Source organism: Muscardinus avellanarius (genome assembly GCF_963383645.1).
Source record: "Muscardinus avellanarius genome assembly, chromosome: 17".
Lineage (NCBI taxonomy): Eukaryota > Metazoa > Chordata > Mammalia > Rodentia > Gliridae > Muscardinus > Muscardinus avellanarius.
The window spans coordinates 62,504,298-62,528,376 of NC_137803.1; positions in this window are offsets into that span (position 1 = coordinate 62,504,298).

The window sequence follows — 24,079 nt, forward strand, 5'->3', positions numbered from 1 at the left end:
CAATCCCGGCCTCGGAGGCTCCAGCACCGGCCATGCCTCATGGCAAGATCTGGTCCCGGCCTAGCTGGCCCCAACACCAGCCTAACCCCTTGGCAGGCTCCAAAGCTGGCCTCGGAAGCCCCAGCACTGGCATTGCCTCACAGCAGGCTCTGGTCCCGGCCTTTCTGGCCCCAGCACTGGTCTAGCTGGCCCCGGCACCAGACTAAACCCTCGGCAGGCTCAGATCCCAGCCTCGAAGGCCTCAGTAGTGGTTTTGCATCATGGCAGGCTCTGATTCTGGCCTCGCTGGCCCTGGCACCTACCTAACCCCTCAGCAGGCTCCTATCCAGGCTTCGGAGGCCCCAGCACCAGCCTTGCCTCACAGCCGGCTCCGAACCCGGCCTCGCTGCCCCAGCACCAGCCTAACACCTTGGCAGGCTCTAATCCTGGGCTTGGAGGCCCAAGGACCGGCCTTGCCTCATGGCAGGCTCCGATCATGGCCTCATTAGCCCCAGCACCAGCCTAACCCCTTGGCAGGCTCTGATCCTGGCCTCACTGGCGCCGGCACTGGCCTAACCCCTCAGCAGTCTCGGACTCCAGGCTCTGAAGGCCCAGCACCGGCCTTGCCTCACAGCTGGCTCCAATCCTGGCCTCGCTGGCCCCGGCACCAGCCTAACCCCTCAGCAGGCTCCAAACTGTGGGGAGCCGAGAAGCAATGTCCCTAAAAACCACCCTAAGCTTCCCCCAGGCTGCAGCTGTACTCTGGATGACCGCAACTTGCTTTAAAAGAAGAACAGAGAGCAGTTATCACTGAGGCAAGGCCAACAGAATGTGAGCAGTTAAAAATAAGTTAGGGACTAACAGTTCTCTTCCTGCCCTCGCTCTGATCAATGTAGCTCATGGCCATGAGAAAAGTTAGAGCAAACAATAAGACTTTCATACTGCAAAGGTTTATTGAAGGTTTAACATTCACCAGATGTAACATTGTGTGCGCAGATATCTGACTGTTCTAACATTCCAGCAAACTGTGTACGTGACATCCGTGCCTTGCGGCTTCCCGCCACTTCCCCCTCGGGGCTGTGTGCAAAAGGCTGTATTGGCAACTCCTGATTGGTCGCCCTGGCTCCACTCCTCCTCCTTAGCCCTTCTCCCCTTCCCCCAGCCTCTCACTGCATAAAAGGCTTGCCCCAACAATAAAGTTTGCTTCAGATCCTCATCCTGTGTCTGGAGTCATCCCTTCCCTACTAACCAATTTGCTTCCACAGGTACTCAGGAGAAGTTTCTCACCCACCACGTTGTGCGGTTGCCTTTTGGACAGCTCTCACTGCTGGTCAGCGAGAGCTCGGAGCCCTTTGGGGCTCCCCCCGCGGGGAACCGCATCTGGCGCCCAACGTGGTTGTCATCCTTCTCCTTATCGACCGACCACGACCGTTTTGTCGAAGGCCAGCACGCCACGGTAAGCCCTTTCGCGTGCCCCTTCCCCGTGCGCACCCTCTTCGCGACTCCTGTCGCTACTCGTCGGTCTACGCCTCTGGGCCCGCCCTGTCCATTTTCGGACGCTTTTGTTCGCCGGTTGGCCACTTTGTTCGCCCTTAGGCCCCTTTTCGCCTTTTGGCCACAATGGGCTCCGCCCTTACCACGGAAGCCCGTTTCCTCCGGTCCCTTCAGGATGAACTCCTCTCTCGCAAGATTCATGTCTCCAAGGCTGATCTCTGTCAATTTCTTCTTACTGTTCATAAAGCCTCTCCTTGGTTTGTTTTTACTGCCCCTAAAATCGCCCGCTCTACCTGGCTCACCATTGGCAATGATCTCTCCGCCTACGGAGACAAGCTCAATGACCCCGCCTTCAAAGACTGTCTCCTTAAATACTGGCAACTTCTTGATGGCATCATCACTGCCGCTCCTGTCTCCTCTGCCTGTGCCGATATCCTTGCTGCCGCGGAGGCTGTCCTCGCTTCGGCCTCCCGCTCTCATACCCCCGTCTCCCCTCTCCCCCCCCTTGAATCTTCTGCTTCTCAGCCCCCGCCCTACGTCCCCTCCTTCCCCACGGCCCCCGCGGTATCTACTGCGAGTCTCAGTCGCCCTCCCTCGCCTGATACTCTTTCGCCTCAGGACGAGGCTACCCTGGAGGAGGCAGCTGCTGCCTATGACTCTCGGCTTCAGCCCCCTATCGGGTCCCCCGCTCCCGCCCCAGCCGTCGTCTCCTCCTCCCTTGAAACCACCCTTACAAAGTTATGCTCCTCTCTTGAACGCCTTCTCTCCCTGCCCCGCCCTTCCTCGCCGCTGCAAGCCTTCCCTGCCATTCTTGCACCCCCCCCCTCGCCTCCTCCCGCCTCCACCCGCTCTCCCGCTCCGTCCTCCTCTTCCCACCCTATGATCACCCGTTCCCGGGGCGCTGTTGCCTCCGGCGGCGCCGCCCCTCTTCAGCCTTCCTCCTCCGGTGACCCTGTTCCGCCGCCGCCTCCGCTCCCGCCACAGCCCCCTGCAGCCCCTGCGGCCCCTCCGGCCCCGGAACCTGAGCCTGCTTCCGATTCGGAGGAGGAGGTCGTTGATGGCCCCTTCGGCCCTCGCCGAGCTCCCGGCAGCCTCCTCCGTGAGGCCGTCTCCTACCGGGAGTTGGATCAAGCCTCCCTTAAGGAGGTCCGCAAGGCGGTCCTTGAATACGGCCCACAGGCCCCTTACACCCTTTCCTGCCTCGAGACTTTGTCCTTCGGCGGGAACCTCTTCCCCCTCGAATGGCGCCTTACTGTCCGCCGCTGCCTCAAGACTGACCAAATCGTTCTTTGGGAGGCAGAGTTCATTACTAACTGTAAGGAACTCGCCCGCGGAAACAAGGATGAATTCCTTCAGATTTCCGGACAGGAACCTTATGATACTCTCCAGGCCCAGCGCCGCATTTCTTATCACCTACTCAATCTCACTTCTCAGGCTGCTCTTCGTGCCTGGAAGGCGCTTCCTTCCAGCAATCCCCAACTCCCTCTTGCTAAGATCTTGCAGGCAGATGATGAACCCTATCATGCTTTCATTTCCCGCCTCTTGGAGGCCTTTGATCGCACCACGGGCATCACTGATACCTCTAATCCCTTCATTAAACAGTTGGCTTTTGAAAATGCCAATCCTGCGTGTCAACAGATCCTTAAGGGACCTAAGCCCTCTCGCACACTGGAAGAGATGATCTCTCTTTGTAAAAGCGCTCACTCCTTTGCTACTCAGGTTGCGGGCGCCCTTGTCGCCTTTCAAGGCCAATCTTCTGGCCGAACCTGTTATTCTTGCGGCAAGCCTGGCCACTTTGCAGGCCGCTGCCCTGAGCGCCATGCTCCTGCCCTTCTCACGAGTTCCACCACTCCTAGGCCCTCCTTGTGCCCCCGCTGCCGCCGCAGCCGCCATTGGCAGGCCTCCTGCCGATCCACCACTGACGTTGAAGGTAACTACCTCGGCCCGAACCCCCGCCTTCAACAGCCACACACAACCCATCCTCAGGGAAACTCCTCCAGGGGCTGCCCCCAAGCCCCGCGCTCCAAGCCTCGTCACATCAACTTTGTCCCAGCCTCGGGGGCTCAGACTGGGACTCCGGCCAAGCATCAGGCCTACCTTCAGCAGGCCCCATCCCAGGCCTTCGCCCCTCAACCGCCTCCCTCCTCCGGGCCACCCCCGGCTCAGCAGGACTTGACTTGTGTGCCTCCTCCCCCCACTTATTAACTCCCCAGGGCGGTATTTACTCCATCCCCACTGGTATCTATGGTCCTCCTCCCCCTGGTTATTTTTTCATGATTATTGGCCGCGCCTCCTCCACTATTGCTGGGCTTATTATCCAGCCCTCTGTCGTGGACGGTGATTATTCTGGTGAAATCTTCCTCAATGCGGTCGCCCCCTATCATCCTATTCAAATCTCTCCTGGCACTCGCATAGCCCAGGCCCTGCCTCTACCCCTAGCCGTTGCGCTTCCCGCCCTTCCTCATTCTCGAGGTCCTACCAGGCCTGGTTCCTCTGATGTTTATTGGATTAAAACTATCTGTGAAGAACGCCCATCTGCCATTCTTTCCTTGACCATCCAAGGACGCCTTTTCCACGGCCTCCTGGACACAGGTGCTGACACCACTTGCTTTTCACCGCTCGACTGGCCCCCGGATTGGCCTACTACTCCTTCCCCCTCTCCTATCTCCGGCGTTGCGGGCACAGCCAAGCAGGTCCACCTCAGTGCCCACCGCCTTGTATGGCAGGACGAGGATGGTGATACCGGCCTCGTTCGCCCATACATTATCCCCGATCTTCCTATTAATCTGTGGGGGAGAGACCTCATGGACCAAATGGGCCTTGTTCTTCTTAAATGTCGGGATAAAAAAATTCTTAACCAGATGCTTGCCTCCGGCTATGTCCCCTCAAAAGGACTCGGAAAATACCTTCAAGGTATTACCAAGCCCATCACGGCCACCCCCAACCCCGGTCGCCACGGCTTCGGCTACTCTTCCTCCCTCTCGTCTCCCATTCCTGATAAATCCTTATCCTCCTCCATATATGCTCAGTTTACCTTACCACCGGCATCTTCAGCTCTCCCCACGCTCGCTCCAAACCCTCGTCCCTCTTTGCGCATTTCCTGGTCCTCTGATGACCCGATTTGGGTCGCTCAGTGGCCCCTCACCACCGAAAAGCTCGCTGCAGCATCCGCCCTCGTACAAGAACAGCTTGCAGCTGACCACATTGAACCCACTACCTCTCCCTGGAACACCCCCATCTTTGTCATCAAGAAAAAATCAGGTTCATGGCGCCTTCTGCATGACTTACGCCGCATCAATGCCTCCATGAAGCCCATGGGGGCCACCCAGCCTGGTCTCCCGGTCCCTACAGCCTTCCCTGCCGGCTCCCATAAGATTATCTTAGATCTCAAGGATTGCTTCTTTTCTATTCCTCTCCATCCTGCTGATTGTCCTAGATTTGCCTTTTCCCTCCCTCCTATTAATGCGTCTGGTCCAGCTGCTCGGTATCAGTGGAAAGTCCTTCCTCAGGGTATGGCTAATAGCCCTACTCTTTGTCAGGTTTACGTTGCCTCATATGTGGATCCCTTCCGTTCCCTGTATCCAACTGTCTCTTTCTATCACTATATGGATGATATCTTGCTCCTCGGCACTGATCCTGATGAGTTGCTCCATGTAGCATCTCACCTTGTCTCCTCTCTTAAGGCTCATGGTTTTGCCATTTCGCAGGACAAAGTCCAACTTCATCCTCCTCACTTGTTTCTTGGTTTTGAGCTGCTCCCTTCGTCTGTGCGCACTCAAAAGTTGCAGCTGCGCACCTCACATTTGAAAACTTACCATGACTTCCAAAGACTCCTCGGGGACATCACTTGGCTGCGCCCATATCTTAAACTCTCCACGGGAGACATCAAGCCTCTGACTGACATCCTCCAGGGGGATTCAGACCCTACATCCCCTCGTTCGCTCACTCCTGCTGCGAAGGAGGCCCTCCATCTCGTGGAACAGGCCATTTATGGTCAGTCACTTGTCTATTATGACCCTCGAAAGCCTCTCCAGCTTATTGTTTTGGCCACCACCTTTGCCCCCACTGCGGTTTTTTACCAGTCCGCCCCTTTGTATTGGATTCATCTCCCTGCCACCCCTCCCAAGGTTCTTGCCACATACCCTGACCTTATCATTTCCCTCCTCAACCATGGGCTTACCCTCTCGGTAAAAATTTTTGGTATTCATCCTCATTCCATTATTCTTCCTTACTCCCCACAAAACTTGCAGTTCCTCCAAATTACATCTATCGATTGGGCTTTGTTTCTCACTTCCTATTCTGGTACTCTTCTTTCTCATTACCCCTCTGATAAACTTATTCAATTCCTCAATCGCAATCCTGTTGTTTTTCCTACCCTCTCCCGCTCTGTACCTATCCCACAGGCCACACTTGTTTTCACAGATGGTAGCTCCTCGGGAACTGCCGCTCTGTCCATTTCTGGTGAGATTTCCACGTTTAATACGCCCTATACCTCGGCTCAACATGTTGAATTGTTTGCCATCCTGCAGGTTTTTCAACTTGTTGCCGCCCCTTTCAATTTATATACTGATAGTGCTTATATTGCGCACTCCATCCCTCTTCTTGAAACTGTTCCCTTTATTAAACCTACCACAACTGCCTTTAAACTCTTTTCCTCCATTCAACAACTTATCCTACTTCGCTCACACCCTTTCTTTATTGCCCATATTCGGGCCCACACTTCTCTGCCCGGACCCCTTGCTACGGGCAACGCCCAGGTAGACACGGCCACTAGGCCCTCCTCCATTTTAGCCATGGCAGCCATTTTCTCTTCTCCTACTCCTTCTCCTTTAGAGCAGGCGCAACGCGCTCACGCCCTCCACCATCTCAACGCGCAAACACTGCGCCACAAGTTCCGCGTTACTAGGGAACAAGCCCGACTTATTGTTAAGTCCTGTAAATCCTGTCTCTCTCTCTTGCCTGAACCTCACTCGGGTGTTAACCCCCGGGGCCTCACCCCAGGAGCCCTCTGGCAAACAGATATCACTCACTTCCAGCCTTTTGGCTCCCTCCAGTATGTTCATGTTTCTATCGATACGTTTAGCGGTTTCCTTTGTGCCTCTCTGCACACAGGAGAGGCAGCTAAAGATGTTGTCGCCCATTTTCTTCACTGTTTTTCAGTTATTGGCACACCGAAAACGATCAAGACTGACAATGGTCCAGCTTATATTTCTGATAAACTCAAAATCTTTCTCTCTAAATTTGGAATATCTCATACATTTGGAATTCCCCTTAACCCACAAGGCCAAGGCATCATTGAGCGAGCTCACTCGACATTAAAAAATATGCTCCACAAACTTTCCACCCAAGATCTTGTTTTTCAAGGGTTTAAAATAACCCCTCGGTTACTGCTTAACCATGCACTTTTTGTGCTCAACTTCCTCTCTCTTGACACAGAAGGGAAGTCAGCGGCTGACAGGCTGTGGCATCCGGCCTCAGCCTCCTCTTTCTCCACCGTTCTGTGGAAAGATGTTCGCACAGGAGCCTGGCTTGGCCCCCACCCTGTGCTGATCTGGGGCAAAGGTTATGCCTGCGTTCACAACCCTGACACTGAAGAAACCCGTTGGCTTCCTGAAAGACTTGTTAAGCCGTTCAACCCTCCCAGGGAACCGGCCCCTGAGGCCTCTCCTTCTGTTCTCTCCACAGCTCCTGCGCAAAATGAGGCCTCCAACTTGGACCCTGAGGCTCCTGTCTTTGCTCCTTCTCCGAACTCCTGATGTGCACTACGCCCGGCAGTCTTCCCCCTATGCCCTTTATAATTATACCTGGCTTATTGTGAACGAAGCCGGTGACATTGCCAACAGTACTAGCCTTCTTTCCAATAAAACCCCCTTTCCTACCCTATATGTTGACCTCTGTGCGCTAGCCCTCGGCGCTTCATACTGCTGGGGCACTGAAAATTCTTTTCTTCCTCGCGCCGGCCCCGTTAATGATTACTCCAGTAAACAGGCCTGTCAGGGTTCCCAATTTCGATGTGACCGCCCGAAACAACGCGATCAACTAGCTGCCGCCCCCATTTATCTTTGCCCCGGTAATCACCGCCCTCGTGAGTCTGCCGCCAATTGTGGCCTATTGTCTGATTATTATTGTGCCGCATGGGGATGCGAAACCACCGGCGATACCTATTGGAAGCCCTCTTCCAAGTGGGATTTCATTACCATACGCAGGGGACGTTCCGTCCGTGGCCCCCAACGCTGTTATGCTACTCCCGCACCCTCTGATTGTCTCTGCGCTCTTAACCCCTCCTCCTGGTGTAATCCCCTTGTTATAACCTTTACAACTGCTGGTAAAGCCCATGACTGGTCTCGACCTGTGCATTGGGGCCTACGATTGTATAAATCCCTTTATGATCAAGGACTCTCATTTTCTATCCGACTCCTGAAAAACCCCCCCTATAGTTTAACGCCCTATGGTCTAGGACCTAATAAAGCCTTAATTCCTCCATCTGTTCCCCTCACCCCTCCACCCCTCGTTGCCCCCATTACCCCTTCCCCTGCTCCTTCTCTTTCCTCTTCCAGTGATTCTCCCCCTCCCTTTTCCTTTCTCACCCCTGTGCCATATCAACTAACTCTTCCTCCAGGAGCCCCCTCCGATACCGCCCGTTTGCTTGATATTATGAATGCCTCTGCCATGGCTATCCCCGATCCCGCCTATAAGCAATGTTGGATCTGCTTTTCCCCTGCCCCTCCCTTTTATGAAGGTATCGCAGTCCATGGTGACCCTGTTTCCTGTACAGATCCTGCTTCCCTCCCCTGGGATGTTCACAACGCTCATGCCATCACTGTTGGTCAGATCATCGGCTCTGGCCTCTGCCTCCATCCCAATGGTACTAGAATGCCTCGCAAGATGTCATCCACCTGTAACGCTTCCATGCTCGTTTACCCCTCGCCTCCCGATCGCGAGAATTACCTTGTTGCACCTAATGGGACCTATTTTGCCTGTGCCTCGGGTCTTTCCCCACATATTGTTATTAATGATTTCTATGCCTCTAACGACTATTGTGTTCTTATTCTCCTGCTGCCACGCCTCTCCGTCCATCACACTGAGGACCTCCTCGTCGCCCGCATGACCGGCCCGGGCTACTCTCGTATCAAACGGGAACCACTCACGGCCATCACGGTGGGCCTCCTCCTCGCAGTTGGAGCTACCGGCGCCGGCACGGGCATTGCCTCCCTGGTAGAAACTCAAGGGCAGTTCCGCCACCTTGAGGTCCTGCGCAGAAAGGTTGATGAGGATCTTGCGGAGCTCAAACAAGGACTTAAACACCTAACTAACACTGTTAATTCTCTAGCAGAAATGGTCCTCCAAAATCGTCGCGGTCTCAATCTGGCATTTTTGAAGGAAGGGGGGGTATGCGCCGCATTGAAAGAGGAATGTTGTGTATTCAAAGACGAAACAGGTCTGGTTCGAGATAGCATAAAAAGAATAGAACAAAGTCTTGAGGAAAGACGTAGAGAGATTGATCAGAGCGAGGGCTGGTACAAGAACTGGTTTTCCACCACTCCGTGGTTATCTACACTGCTCCCAGCTTTTCTGGGACCCTTCATTGGCTTTATGCTGCTCATTTCCTTTGGCCCCTGGGCCTTTCGCCGCCTCACCAGCTTTGTCAAAGGCCAAATCGACGAAGCCACAAAGAAGCATCCAACCGTCATGTATCAGCAGCTAGGGGCCACAGAAGATGCCCCCTACCCAGAACCAGACACAGCAAAGGAAGCTGCCGAAGACTCTCCCCCTACACCATCGCTTGCCTTCGAGCAGTTTGAACGACTGGAGAAAAAATCTCCATCCTGCAGCTCGCGAATGGCGAAAGCTTGGCGTGATTTCAAACGCCGCTGCAACTGCTGAGCACTACCCCTGAGGGGCACCTCCAACAACTCCTCGCCGTCTCGCCGTCAGTAAATACAGAAGGGGGAGATGTGGGGAGCCGAGAAGCAATGTCCCTAAAAACCACCCTAAGCTTCCCCCAGGCTGCAGCTGTACTCTGGATGACCGCAACTTGCTTTAAAAGAAGAACAGAGAGCAGTTATCACTGAGGCAAGGCCAACAGAATGTGAGCAGTTAAAAATAAGTTAGGGACTAACAGTTCTCTTCCTGCCCTCGCTCTGATCAATGTAGCTCATGGCCATGAGAAAAGTTAGAGCAAACAATAAGACTTTCATACTGCAAAGGTTTATTGAAGGTTTAACATTCACCAGATGTAACATTGTGTGCGCAGATATCTGACTGTTCTAACATTCCAGCAAACTGTGTACGTGACATCCGTGCCTTGCGGCTTCCCGCCACTTCCCCCTCGGGGCTGTGTGCAAAAGGCTGTATTGGCAACTCCTGATTGGTCGCCCTGGCTCCACTCCTCCTCCTTAGCCCTTCTCCCCTTCCCCCAGCCTCTCACTGCATAAAAGGCTTGCCCCAACAATAAAGTTTGCTTCAGATCCTCATCCTGTGTCTGGAGTCATCCCTTCCCTACTAACCAATTTGCTTCCACAGGTACTCAGGAGAAGTTTCTCACCCACCACGTTGTGCGGTTGCCTTTTGGACAGCTCTCACTGCTGGTCAGCGAGAGCTCGGAGCCCTTTGGGGCTCCCCCCGCGGGGAACCGCACCAAACCTGGCCTCAGAAGCCCCAGCACCGGCCTTGCCTCACAGCCAGCTCCGATCCTGGACTTTCTAGCCCCAGCACAAGCCTAGCTGGCCCCGGCACCAACCTAAACCCTCAGCAGGCTCAGATTCCAGCCTCGAAGGCCTCAATAGTGGCTTTGCATCATGGCAGGCTCCAATTCCGGCCTCGCTGGCTCCGGCACTGGCCCAACCCCTTGGCAGGCTATGATCCCGGGCTCAGAGGCCTCAATAGTGGCTTTGCCTCATGGCAGGCTCCAATGCCAGCCTCGCTGGCCCTGGCACCAGCCTAACACCTCAGCAGGCTCCGATCCTGGCCTCAGAAGCCCCAGCACCGGCCTTGCCTCACAGCTGGCTTCAATACCGGCCTAGCTGGCCCCAGCACCAGCCTAGCTGGCCCCGGCACTGGCCTAACCACTCGGCAAGCTCCTATCCTGGCCTCAGAGGCCTCAGTAGCAGCTGTGCCTCATGGCAGGATCCATTTCTGGCCTCGCTGGCCCTGGCACCAGCCTAACCCCTCAGCAGGCTCCAATCCCGGCCTCGGAGGCCTCAGGACCGGCCTTGCCTCATGGCAGACTTCAATCATGGCCTCGCTAGCCCCAGCACCGGCCTAACCCCTTGGCAGGCTCCGATCATGGCCTCGGAGGCCCCAGCATCAGCAATGCCTCATGGCTGGCTCCGATCCTGGCCTCGCTGGCCCCGGCACTGGCCTAAACCCTCAGCAGGCTCTGACCCCAGGCTCTGAAGCCCCAGCACCGGCCTTGCCTCACAGCTGGCTCCGATCCCAGCCTTGCTAGCTTGGGCACCAGCCTAACACCTCAGCAGGCTCCAATCCGGGCCTCAGAAGCCCCAGCACTGGCCTTGCCTCACAGCCAGCTCTGATCCCGGCCTCGCTGGCCCCGGCACCAGCCTAATCCCTCAGCAGACTCTGATCCCGGCCTGGGAGGACTCAGTAGCAGCCTTGCCTCACAGCAGGCTCTGATCATAGCCTCGCTCACTCTGGCACCAGCCTAACCCCTCAGCAGGCTCCGATCCTATCCTCAGAAGCCCCAGCACCGGCCTTGCCTCACAGCTGGCTTCGATCCCAGCCTCACTGGCCCCGGCACCAGTCTAGCTGGCCCCAGCACTGGCCTAATCACTCAGCAGGCTCCAATCCTGGCCTCAGAAGCCCCAGCACTGGCCTTGCCTTACGGCTGGCTCCGATCCCGGCCTTGCTGGCCCTGGCACTGGTCTCACTGGCCCTGAGCAGCAGCCTAAACCCTCAGCAGGCTCCGATCCCAGCCTCAAATGCCTCAGTAGTGGCCTTGCCTCATGGTAGGCTCCAATCCGGGCCTCGCTGGCCCCGGCATCAGCCAAATTTCTCAGCTGGCTCTGATCCCGGTATCAGAAGCCTCAGCATCAGCTTTGCATCATGGCCAGCTCCGATCCTGGCTTTGCTGGCCCTGGCACCGGCCTACTGGTCCGGGCACTGGCTTAACCCCTCGGCAGGCTCTGATCCTGGCCTCGGAGGCCTCAGTAGCAGCCTTGCCTCACGGAAGCCTCTGATCCCGGCCTAGCTGGCCCCAGCACCAGCCTAACCCCTCAGCAGGCTCCGATCCCAGCCTCAGAAGCCCCAGCCCCAGCCTTGCCTCACAGCCGGCTTTGATCCCAGCCTCACTGGCCCCAGCACCGGCCTAGCTTTCCCCGGCACTGGCCTAACCCCTTGGCAGGCTCCTATCAAGGCTTTGCAGGCCCCAGTATCGGCCTTGCCTCACAGCAGGCTCAACTCCCAGCCTCGCTGGCCCTGGCACCAGCCTAACCCCTCAGCATGCTCCAATCCCAGCCTTGGAGGCCCCAGCACTGGCCTTGCCTCATGGCAGGCTCCGATCATGGCCTCGCTAGCTCCAGCACCAACCTAACCCCTTGGCAGGCTCCGATCCCGGCCTCAGAAGCCCCAGAACTGGCCTTGCCTCATGGCCAGCTCCAATCCTGGCCTCGCTGGCCCCGGCACTGGCCTAACCCCTTGGCAGGCTCTGATCCTGTCCTCGGAGGCCTCAGTAGCAGCCTTCCCTCATGGAAGCCTCTGATCACGGCCTAGCTGGCCCCGGCACCAGCCTAAACAGCAGGCTCTGATCCTGGCTTCAGAATCCCCAGCACCGGCCTTGCCTCACAGCTGGTTTAGATCCAGGCCTCACTGGCCCCGGAACTGGCCTAGCTGGCCCCGGCACTGGCCTAACCCCTCAGCAGGCTCCTATCCCAGCCTTGGAGGCCTCAGTAGTGGCCTTGCCTCACTGCAGGCTCCGATCCCTCTCTCACTGGTCATGGCACAGACCTATCCCCTTGGCAGGCTTCTATCCAGGCTTTGAAGGCCCCAGCACCAGCCTTGCCTCATGGCAGGCTCCGATCATGGCCTTGCTGGCCCCAACACTAGCCTAACCACTTGGCAGGCTCCGATCCTGGCCTCAGAAGCCCCAGCAGTGGTCTTGCCTCATGGCCAGCTCTGATCCTGGCCTCGCTGGCCCCGACACCGGCCTAGCTGGCCCCGGCACCGGCCTAACCACTTGGCAGGCTCTGATCCTGGCCTCTGAGGCCTTAGTATCAGCCTTGCCTCATGGCAGGCTCTGATCCCGGCCTAACTGGCCCCAGCACCAGCCTAACCCCTCAGCAGGCTCCGACCCCAGCCTCAGAAGCCCCAGCACTGGCCTTGCCTCACAGCCGGCTTCAATCCCGGCTTCACTGGCCCTGGCACTGGCCTAGATGGCCCCAGCACCAGCATAGCTGGCCCTGGCACCAGCCTAACCCCTCAGCACGCTCTAATCCCAGCCTTGGAGGCCCCAGCACCGGCCTTGCCTCACAGCCGGCTTTGATCCTGGCCTCACTGGCACTGGCACTAGCCTAGCTGGCCCCAGCACCAGCCTAACCCCTCAGCAGGCTTCAATCCTGGCCTCAGAGGCCCCAGTACCTGCCTTGCCTCACATCAGGCTCTGATCTCCGCCTTGCTGTCCCCGGCACCAGCCTAACCCCTCGGCAGGCTCCGAAACCAGCCTTGGAGGCCTCAGTACCGGCCTTGCCTCATGGCAGGCTCCAATCCTGGCCTTGCTGGCCCCAGCTCCAGCCTAACCCCTCATCAGGCTCTGATCCTGGCCTCAGAAGCCCCAGCACGGGCCTTGCCTCACAGCCAGCTTCGATCCAGCCCTCACTGGCCCCGGCACCAGTCTAGCTGGCCCCGGCATTGGCCTAACCTCTCAACAGGCTCCTATCCTGACCTCAGAAGTCCCAGCACCGGCCTTGCCTTACGGCTGGCTCCGATCCCGGCCTTGCTGCCCTGGCACGGAACTAGCTGTCCCCGGCACCAGCCTAACCCCTCAGCAGACTCCGATCCCAGCCTCGGAGGCCTCAGTAGTGGCCTTGCCTCATGGCAGGCTCCAATCCCGACTTCACTGGCCCCGGCACCTGCTTAACCCCTCGGCAAGCTCCGATCCTGGCCTCGGAGGCCCCGGAACCAGCCTTGCCTCATGGCAGGCTCTGATCCTGGCTCCACTGGCCCCGGCACTGGCCTAACCCCTTGGTAGGTTCCAGTGCCAGGGTCTTGCAGCCTGGGCCTCTGGACCTTCCGGGGGGTGCCGGCGGGCCCTGCGTGAGCCCCCGGCCCGGGGCCGGGGCCTTACGGCCCGTGCCTCGACCCTGTTTCAAATGAAAAATTAAAAGGATTGGGGGTGTAGCTTGGAGGTAGAAGGCCCCCGGGTTCAACCCCCAGTACAAAAATAAAAATTAAAACGTCCTAGAAATAAGAATTGCAGCAATAGTTTTGAGTAATAAAAAAGTTTAAAGCTAGAAGAGTTGAAAAGGAAGTCCTCTGAGCTTGGCTGTGCCCACCTATCGGCAAGATCAGATTTTTCTTGAAGAAGTACAAGACACCTGACTTAGCCAGGTGTGATGGCGCATGCCTGTAATCCCAGTACTTGGGAGGCTGAGACAGGAGGATCACAGGCCCGAGGTCAGCCTCAGCAACTTAGAGTCTTGGCAACTTAGTGAAACCCTGTTTCAAAATATAAATAAAACAGAGCCGGGCGTGGTGGCGCAAGCTTGTAATCCCACGGTTTGCGGACACCCTCAGCTACCTAGTGAGGCCCTCCGCAACTCAGTACTCCGCAACTCAGTGAGACTCGGTTTCAAAATAAAGAATAAAAAATAGGGCAGGGGGTGTATATCGGAGGTCGAATGCCCCTGGGTTCCATCCCCAGACCCGCAAAAATAAATAAATAAATAAACAAACAAACAGGGCTGGAGGGGTAGGCTCAGAGTAGATGCAGAATGCTCCTGGGTTTAATCCCCAGTAACACACACACACACACACACACACACACACACACACAGGAGACCTACCATGGGGCCACTCCGGGCACAGCCACATCCTCCTGGCCAAGAATCTGGAGTGCCAGGATGCGGTTGGAAGCCCGCTCAGTGAGCATGGGCCGTGCTGCAGTGGCCCCGGAGAGCATGGCGGTCACAGCGCTGGTCCAGCTGGTGGTCATGGAGCTGGCAGTTGTAGTCAAGCTTTGACCGCTGGGACGGGAGGGTGGGAAGACACAGGTGTGGGACGAAGGAAAGCAGGTGTGCTGGGGCCTGCGGCCTGCGGCCAGTGGGGTGCATGGGGTGCTTGGCCTGGCCGAGCAGGCTGCAGGTCAGGCTTGTACAAGTCAGCTCCAGTGTCGCAAGTCAAAGCCACAACACTGATGAGGTCACAAGAGACCACGAGAAGGAAGCGCAAGGCGGGAGGCTGGGGCAGGAGGCAAGATGGCGCCCTGGGACTAGGGCCAGCTCACTGATGGCAGCCGCCAGATTCCCATCCTCCTGCCTGCCCTCCTGCGGGGATCTCCTGCAACAGCTCAGGTCCCATCCCCTCCTCCCTCCCTACCCCTACCCCCCTCTCCTCCTCCTCCTCTCCCTCTTCCTCCTCCCTCTTCCTCCTCTCTCTTCCTCCTCCCTCTTCCTCTTCTCCCTCCTCCTCTCCCACCTCCTTCTCCACCTTCTCCCCTCCTCCTCTCCCTCCTCCCCTCCTCTTCCTCTCCCTTCTCCTCCTCTCCCTCCTCTCCTTCCCCCTCCTCTCCCTCCTCCTTTTCTCCTTCCCCACTCCTCCTCCTCTCCCTCCTCCTCCTCCTCTTCTTCCTCCCTCTCCTATGTTTTTTTTTTTTTTAATTTGGGTACCAGGGATGGTCCACCACTGAGCTATACTCTCAGCCCTTTTCGTTCTTTTTACTTTTTTTTCGGCAGTGCCATGCGTGGGTTGTATGTATATATATATATGTACTTTCCTTGCTACCACACAGCGGGTTTGGAGACAGCTGGTGAGGCTGCGGCACTGCCCGGGCTATTTGAGGGCTCCTTCCGCCCCCCACCCCCTGCCTCCCCTCCCACCCCTGCTGCTTCGCCCCCAGGTACCTGAAGAGCCTTTTCTTTCTTGCTTCCCACATAGAAGAGAAAGCACAGGATCCTGGCTTTCTGAGGCTGGCTGACTTCACTTGGCAGAATGCTCTCTCTGTCCATCCGTCCGTCCATCCATTCTGTGAATGGCGCACACGAAGGTGGCACGACCCGCCTCACTCATGGCTCAGGGGGGCAGGAGGAGCGGGCTGGGTGGAGAGGAAACACACCAAGGCTGCGTGCCTGCGTGCGTGTGCATGCATGCGTGTGTGCGCGTGTATTTGTGCCACAGAGAACCTCACTCTGATAGATAATCCCAAGGCTCCAAGAAACTTTAAAGGAAAAGCAGGAGAGGAGAGGAGAGAAGAGCCCCGCCCCGCGGAGAGGAGCGGAGGAGAGGGGCGAGCCGGGCGGCAGGGGCCTGCTCCGTCCTGGACAGCCCCTCTTGGCCCAGGATGCCCAAGGACTCGCCTGGCTCCCGCCCCCGCTTCCTCCCAGTTTCTTTCAGGCTGTGCAAAGACCTTTGCCACTGGTCAAACGATGCCTATCTCTTTTTTTGTATTTATTATGTAGTCATTTTGGAGGATTAGGGGTGGAACACAGGGGCATTCTGCCCTCAGGCTACACCCCCAGCACTACCCCAAAAACATGAAAAAACAAGATAAGCATCTCCTCCCCCGGTGCTGAGTTTACAGGTGTGGCTGCCATGCTCAGCCGATGTTGATCCATGGAGATTTCTCTGTCCCTGTCTCTCCTGTCTCTGTCTCTACCCCTTTGTCTCCGGCTCTCCTGTCTCTCTCCATCCTGCTCTGGTCGGCCTCCTGCCGCACCACACTGGGGAGAAGGCCAGACGGCCATAATGAACTCCTGCTCCGGCCCCGCCACTTCAGGACGCAGCCCGTGTCCTGTGCCAGTGTGGCCTGTACAACTTCCTGCGCAGTAAGTGTGCAGCCTAGTGAACGCCTGCTTTTTCTTTTTCTTTCATTTTTTTTTACCGATGAGTCGAGGTCCCCTCTGCATGGGCAGGGAGGGGTCAGAACTCTGGAGGCAGAAAGAGTCTGTAAACCACAGCCCCCAAGATGCGTACCTTAAAGAAGGAAACTCCCCTTCTCGCCTCCAGTGGGTGCTCGGTCCCCAGAACTGCCCAGCTCCATCCCTGGGAGAACCGTACCATTAAAGCTGGTAGCACGCGTACTGGACTTCTCTCGTGTTTTACAGTGTATATGGACTTGCATTTCACTTTACACCTGGTGCCGAACCCGTGTCGGACTCTCATCCTTTGATCTCTGCAGCTAAATTCGTCACCGTATCTGTGGCCTTTGGACAGCGGGCCCCAGAGTCACCGCAGCCGGTTTTACATTGTATATGGACTTGCACTTTACACTTACTGGTTCTGGGGACTGAACCCAATAACATTCTACCTCTGAGCTACCCCCCAGCCTTATTTATTTATTTATTTATTTATTTATTTATTATTTTCAACAGGGTCTTGCTTAATTATCGCATACTTGTCCCGTCCCTACGGCATTCCCGGGTTTCGGCACCACTTGTCGCATCCCTAAGGCTCCGTCCTGCAGAGCCCCGGGAAAGAAGACACAAACGCCGAGTCTGCTGATGATGCTTCCCCTTCAATGCGCACAGCAGGCAAATATATATCAGTCTCATAACCCCTCCCTCATCCTCCACCAACCCCAAGCTTCCCGCAGCTAGGGCATGCGCATTTCTAACCCTCTCATAGGCGGGCTGGTGGTAGCACGAGGCGCCGCGTCACTGATCATCCGTAGGGCGCCTGATAGGGCTCACTGCGCAGGCTCAGGGCACCGCCAGCCTCGTGAGCCTCGTGACTTGGCAACATGCCTAGGCGCCATCTTGAGCCACCGCCCCATCCCGGTCTAGCCGAGCGGGCCCGACACATACTGTCCTTGAACCTGTGATCCTCCTGTCTCAGCCTCCCAAGTACTGGGATTGCGAATTTGTGCCTTGGCACCTGGCTCCTGATAAAGCTCTTGTTTACAGGTTGAGCCCGCCCGGAGCTCTGCACTCTTCTCTTGCGGCGCCACCTGGTGGTAGAAATTTCCCCTTCTCCTCCTCTGCTTCCTTCTCTCCTCCCCTTCTTCTTTTTCCACTTCCTCTTCTCCCTTCTTTTCTTCTTTGATATCAGGGATTGAACCCAGAGGCATTCTACCTCTGACCTACACCCCCAGCATTTTCTTTTTATTTATTTATTTTCTTGTGTGGTACTGGGGTGGAACCCAGGGGTTTCCTACCTCCGGGCTACACTCTCAGACCTATATTTTATTTGGAAACAGGATCTCACCAAGTTGCTTAGAGCCTCATTAAGTGAGGCTGGCTTCGAACTGCACCATCCTCCTGTCTCAGCCTCCCAAGTACTGGGATTACAAGCATGCGCCACTACGCCCGGCTTTCTATTCTAAGGGCCTCAATAGGTTGCTGAGGCTGTCCAATTTCCACAAAAAAACAAACAATGCCCGGCATGGTGAGGCACACCTGTAATCTCAGTGCTAGGAGGCTGAAACAGGAGGTTCAAACGTTGGAGGACAGCCTCAGCAGCATAGGAAGACTCAGCAACCTAGCAAGACCCTGTTTCAAAAAATGAAAGTTAAAACAGGAATAAAAGGACTGGAGGTATATCTCGGAGGTAGAATGCCCATGGGTTCAATCCTTGGTCACACACACACACACACACACACACACACACACACGTTTGCTGAGTGCTTGTGTTCCCTAGGTATTGTTAACACATGCTCAGTACGTGCCAGGCACTGTTCTGGAAGGTTCCGTGGTGAAGAAGAGAACGAAGGCCCTCTCATGAAGCACGCGTCATGGAGGTAGGCGCGTCCTCAAGCACTGGGAAGCGCTGTGGAGTAACATCAAAGAAGGGAAGTCGAGGCAGAGGCGGCGGGCACAGGGAGGGCGGCAGGAGGGCCGCGCTGGGGGAAGCCAGGGCGGGGATGCTGGCCTGAGTGTGTGCGGGGACGCCGCTGGGGGGTTGGGCACATCCTCCCTCAGGAATGTTTGGTGTGGTTTCTTGGGACCAGAGTTGGTCTCAATCCGGGCTCCAGCGAGCCTCCCAGCCTCCCCAGGAGCTGGGTCACAGGTGTGATGAGAGGAGCAGGACCTGCAGGAGGCCGGGTGGAGGCCGCGGGGAGGGAGGCCGGGGAGCAGCTCGGTGAACCCGTGGGGAGGGAGGGAGGCTGCTGGTAGGAGGGGGCAGGCGCCCCAGGAGGCCTTGCGATCGCCTGGGCTTCCCCAGCTGCCATTCACTGAACTCAAGGGCCCTGGGGAGGAGGGAGGGAGCCGCGGGTCCTCTCTGGGGTCCCCGAGAGGGTAGGCCAGAGTTAGACAGGGAGCTGGAGCTCCCGGGCAGACCGGGCTGGCAGCGCCGCCATGGTAGCTGTTTTCCCAGGCCGGCCTCAGCAGCAGCCGCCCCTCCTGCCCACCGGGGTGGGGTCTCCTCTCCTCCCCTACAGCTGGCCGGGTATGAAGAGCAGGAAGCCGCGCAGCTCCGAAGGTGAGGTCCTGACGCGGGAGGAGCCACGGGAGCGCCTTGCCAGAGCTGCTCCTGGCACACGCTCTTTACGTGGCACATGCCCAGAATCCCAGTGTGCGAGAGGCTCTGGCAGGGGAGCACACGCTTCAGGCCAGTGTACACTAGCTTAGCGAGACCCTTTCAGAATGAATTTGTTTTATTCAGTAATGGGGGGTGGAACCCAGGTACATTATACTTTCAAACTACACCCTCCAGCCCTAATTTTTATTCTTTCTTTTGAAACAGGATCTGAGTTGCAAAGGACTGCACTAAGTAGCTGAGGCTGGCCGTGAACCATCAGACTCCTGTCTCAACCTCCTGAATGCTCGGATTACAAGCACGTGCTACCACACCAGGAGCAGAATTTTTTTTTTTTTTTTTTTTTTTTTTTTTGTGTGTGTGTGTGTGTGTGTGTGTGTGTGGTACTGGGGGTGTAGCCCAGGGGCTTTCTACCTGCGGGCTACACTCCCAGACCTGTTTTATATTTTATTTGGAAACAGGGTCTCACTAAGTTGCTGAGAGCCTCACTAAGTAGCTGAGGCTGGCTTTGAACCTGTGCGATCCTCCTGTCTCAGCCTCCCAAGCGCAGGGATTACAAGCGTGCGCCACCATGCCTGGCCAGAATAAAATTTTTTAAGATAGAGGTGTAGCTCAGAGGTAGAACCACCTTGGGTTTAATCCCTACTATCAACCAATCAATTGACCAGTATTACCTCAGCCACAAGTGGGAGCACACTTCTCCACCCGAGTATGTGGGAGGCTGATACAGGAGGATCAAATGTTAGAGGCCAGCTTCAGCAATTTACTGAGACCCTTAGCAATTTAACTGTTTCAAAATCAAAAACCAAAAAGGGTTGGGCGTATCATGAAGGTAGTGTGCTTGGGTTCAGTTCCAGTTCCAAAAAACGTGTGTGTGTGTGTGTGTGTGTGTGTGTGTGTGTGTGTGTGTGTGTGTATTACCGGGGATTGAACCCAGAAGCGTTCTACCTCCAAGCTACACCCCCAAGCCTAGTTTGTATTTATTTTGAAAGTGGGCCTCCCTAGGCCGCCGAGTCTCGCTTCTGTCCTCAAGTCTGTGATCCTTCTGTTTCAGCCTCCTAAGTGTTAGTGACAGGCGTGTGACACCAACCCCAGCCAAAAATAATTTTTAAAACTTTATACAAAGGCTGGGGTGTAGCTTGAGGGAGAATGCCCCTCGTTCAGCCCCCAGCACTGACCTAGCCCAACACCCTGGTCACTCACACCCTCCGAGGTCTAGCTGGAGGCTCAGTCAGCCTGACGGCGCTGCTTCCCGCCTCAGGACAGGGAGGCCAGGAGCCAGCACCGAAGCGTGTCCCGTGGAGTCCGAGCCCTGAAGACACGCAGTTAATTCTCCTGAAGACGAGGTAACAGGGTAAACGGGGTGACGTGTGAAATCCCCCAGAAGTCCACCCCGCACGGTAACTGGGGAAGGCCGGGGAACAGCAGAGCGTGAGGGCTGGGCCGGGCTCCTGCGCTCCTGGCCCTTGTCCTCTAGCTGGCGCACTGGATGGGCGGCTTGCTGCTCTGTGGCACCTCTTGGGCCGCTGCTTCCCCCACTGTGACCCTCGGTGCCCTCGTCCTGCCCGGAGTGGAGGTCTTGACCCTCAGCTGACCTATGGGGAGCACTGGCCTCTGAACACAAACCTGTCATCCCAAACCAGACGTGGAGATTGTAACTGCAACATAACATGGTCCTTCCTGATTTTTTTTTTTTTAGATAGAACTAGAGATTGAACCCAGGCGTACTCTTCCACTGACTACATCCCTGGCTTTTGTTTTGTTTTGAAGCAGGGTCTTAGTGAGTTGCCGAGGCTGGCCTAGAACTTGCAATTCTCCTCCTCAGCCTGCCAAGGACTGGGCCGACAGGCGCTCACCGCCAGGCCCGGCTTGCCCGATGGGTCTTTGTGAAGTCATACTTTCCTCATGATCCAGACCACACTGTAAGTGCAGTTGGCCTTGATCAATATAATGGATTGAGTTTGTCAACAGGGTTAGGGAATCGTGATCCGAAACCTATGTAAAGATACAGAACCAATGGGCGCTAAAGACGCTTCACTCCCAACCAAGAGACACGACGTCGACCTCACTGCAAGGAGGGCGGTCTCCACCCAAACCGCCACACAGCACTGACCAAGGTACCACACACCTGGCCCGAGAACAAAGGTCTCCAGGTGTCACGGCCCGCTGCGTGGGGGAACTAAATTCCAAGCTGACGGGCTGAGTGTGCTGTGGCCCTGGCAGAGCCCGAGGACCAGAGCAATGGGGGCCGGGTGCTCATCCGAGCAGGAGCCCTCCGGGGCCAAGCTCGGAGCCTTCCAGACGTCCCAAGACAGTAATTGATCCCTTATGCGGCTGAATTAAGTGACTTACCTGGGACTGGAAGGGAAATGAGTGTTTCACACTGATAGGCCAACTCCCATGGTAATACTTTCTCATTCTAGGTGTAAGATTTTTAATGCTTTTGGTAATCTGTGTGTTTAAGGTTCTTGAAACACTAACAAAATCTGACTCATTAAAATTCCCATTTTCATTGTGACTGAGAATTGAAATTCATGGCTTTGAAGAGCTGAAAGCTCAATGTACTGCGTCAGTTGGACCTGTGAGCTTTACAAGTTAGCTGAGTGTTTATACAGACTGGTAAAGTTAGAGGCTGAGACAGGAGGGTCACAGGTTGGAGACTAGCCTCAAACTTAGCAAGGCCCTCTGCAACTCAATGAGACCCTGTTTAAAATAAAAATAAGACAGGGCTGGGGGTGTAACTCAGAGGTAGAATGTCCCTGGTTAAAAAAAAAAGAGAGATTTGGAAAGTTAAAATTTAAGACTTAATTTCAAATTAAGCCCCTTGAAGAGTTTAGGGGAATTAGACATTAAAAAAAAAAAAAAAAAATCTGTAGAGCCGGGCGTGGTGGCGCAGGCTTGTAATCCCAGCACTTGGGAGGCTGAGACAGGAGGATCGTGGTTCACAGCCAGCCTCAGCTACTTAGTGATGCCCTCTGCAACTCAGTGAGACTCTGCTTAAAAATAAAGAATAAAAAATAGAGCAGGGGGTGTAGCTTGGAGGTGGAATGCCCCTGGGTTCCATCCCCAGACCTGGAAAAAAGTCTGTAAACATATGAAAAATGTAAAGTTCTATGGGGATTTAATTAACCGTCTGTATACAGAGCTAAAGTCTTAATATTCTGTGACTACTAAAAGCCGTCGTTTCTGTGCACCACGGCCACCCGGTGGTGTGCACACCCAGAATGGAAGGTTTACTCTCCTCTTATCAATTTTGATGTCCGCCTTGGCTCTTTTTTCCCCTCAAGTGATTTTCAATGTTCTTAAGTTTAACTCTTCAAGTTAAAGTCAATCTGGAGTTTGTGGATTTTGTGACCGTAGTGATGAGCCCGGGGCCATTCTGAGCTACACCCAGCCCTCATTTATTTTTACTCTGAAATGGTCTCACCAAGTTGCCGAGGCTGGCTATGAAGCTGCGACCCTCCTTTTCAGCCTCCCAAGTACCGGGCTCACAGGAATGGCCCGCAGCTGGCCGGCAGAAGGATCTCACTGGCCCGGCAGGAGAAGCCCCGGGTGCGGGGCCAGGGGCGGCTTGGCCCGTCCTCCCAGCCACCTCCTCTCACTGCCACAAATGCCAGTGCCCCGGGTGTGCTCGGAGCACGCCCGCGCCCCGGAGAAATGCCGGCCCTGGCTCGCTGCCCGCCACTGCTCCCGAGTCTAGGTGCCCGACAGTCTGCTGGGTGCAGTCTGCTGGGTGCCGCAGAGGGCGCAGTGCCCAGCAACCACCGCCGACGTCCAGCGAGTGCAGGCAGGCCAGCGGTGGGCAGGGAGCTCAGCACGCTGACTGCAGCGACCGCCGTCCGCTCCCCGGACTTCTGGAAGATGTACCAATTAGTCTTCGTCTCACCAGGTCACAGATTCCACTGCAGTGTTTCAATAACTGATACTTCAAAAAGCTCAAACAGTTTAAAGTAACTCACAATGGTACCCGATTCCTGAAAAGCAAAAAATACGAGTGAAGATAAAGGAGATACTCTTCCTAAATGTGGGTGAGAGATCGTGCTCTTGGAAAAAATAAGCAAGCAAAACAATAATCACATAGGTATAGACTCAGGTTTTAATAATTATCTTCCTATAGAAGCATAATCTGTATTTCCATAACATGTAATTTTACTCATCAAAGAGCTGGAAAAATAATAATAATGCACAGATTCCAACACAAATACCACACACCGCGTATTTACAAACAAGCTCAATATATTAAGTGTACTCTGCAGAATGACTGGCTCGCTACACACGCTGGGCACCAGCCTCGGCACACCGCGCGCTGCCACTTTGGTAGAGAGGACGCTAGAGTTCTGGAAAGCAAGTTTTTCTTGTCGTAAACACCAAGTTTTCCACTTGTGACGGGGCTGAACCCAGGGTGTGGAGTTCTCCTGCGGGACACACCCCGCCTTGTATTTGTTCTTCTGGAAACGCGGCCGAGGCTGGCCGCCCCACTCGGGCACGGCGTGCCAGCCCGCTGGCCGGCACGTCCTTCGGGGAGGCGGCACAGGGCTGCGTGCCCCGACATCCTGACGCCGGGAAGCTCGGCGGCACGGCCGAAGGACGCGCCATCACTCTTTACATCCAGCATGTAAGAAGATCAAACTAAAATTCCCCCTCAGAGGCTGTAATGATATTTGTAATTTAGGATACCTCAGAGTACTGCACACTGACTTAACAGATCACGGATGAGCCTGAGTGAGCACGTGGAGGCCTCCGGGCTTCCTACTGGCCCTAAGGCTAACGGAGGCGGGATCCTGAAACGCACTTCCTCCCTAAGTCGGTGTCTGAGCCAGCTGTACTCAGATGCACAGCACCCAGGACCGCGAATGACCGAGCCCTGGCATCCGCCCTACAACAGAGACTGCGCCCCCACGGCCTGCGGAGGGGCTCTGCCTGCGCGGGAGCCCGGCCTCCTAGCGAGCGCCGAGCGTTTCAG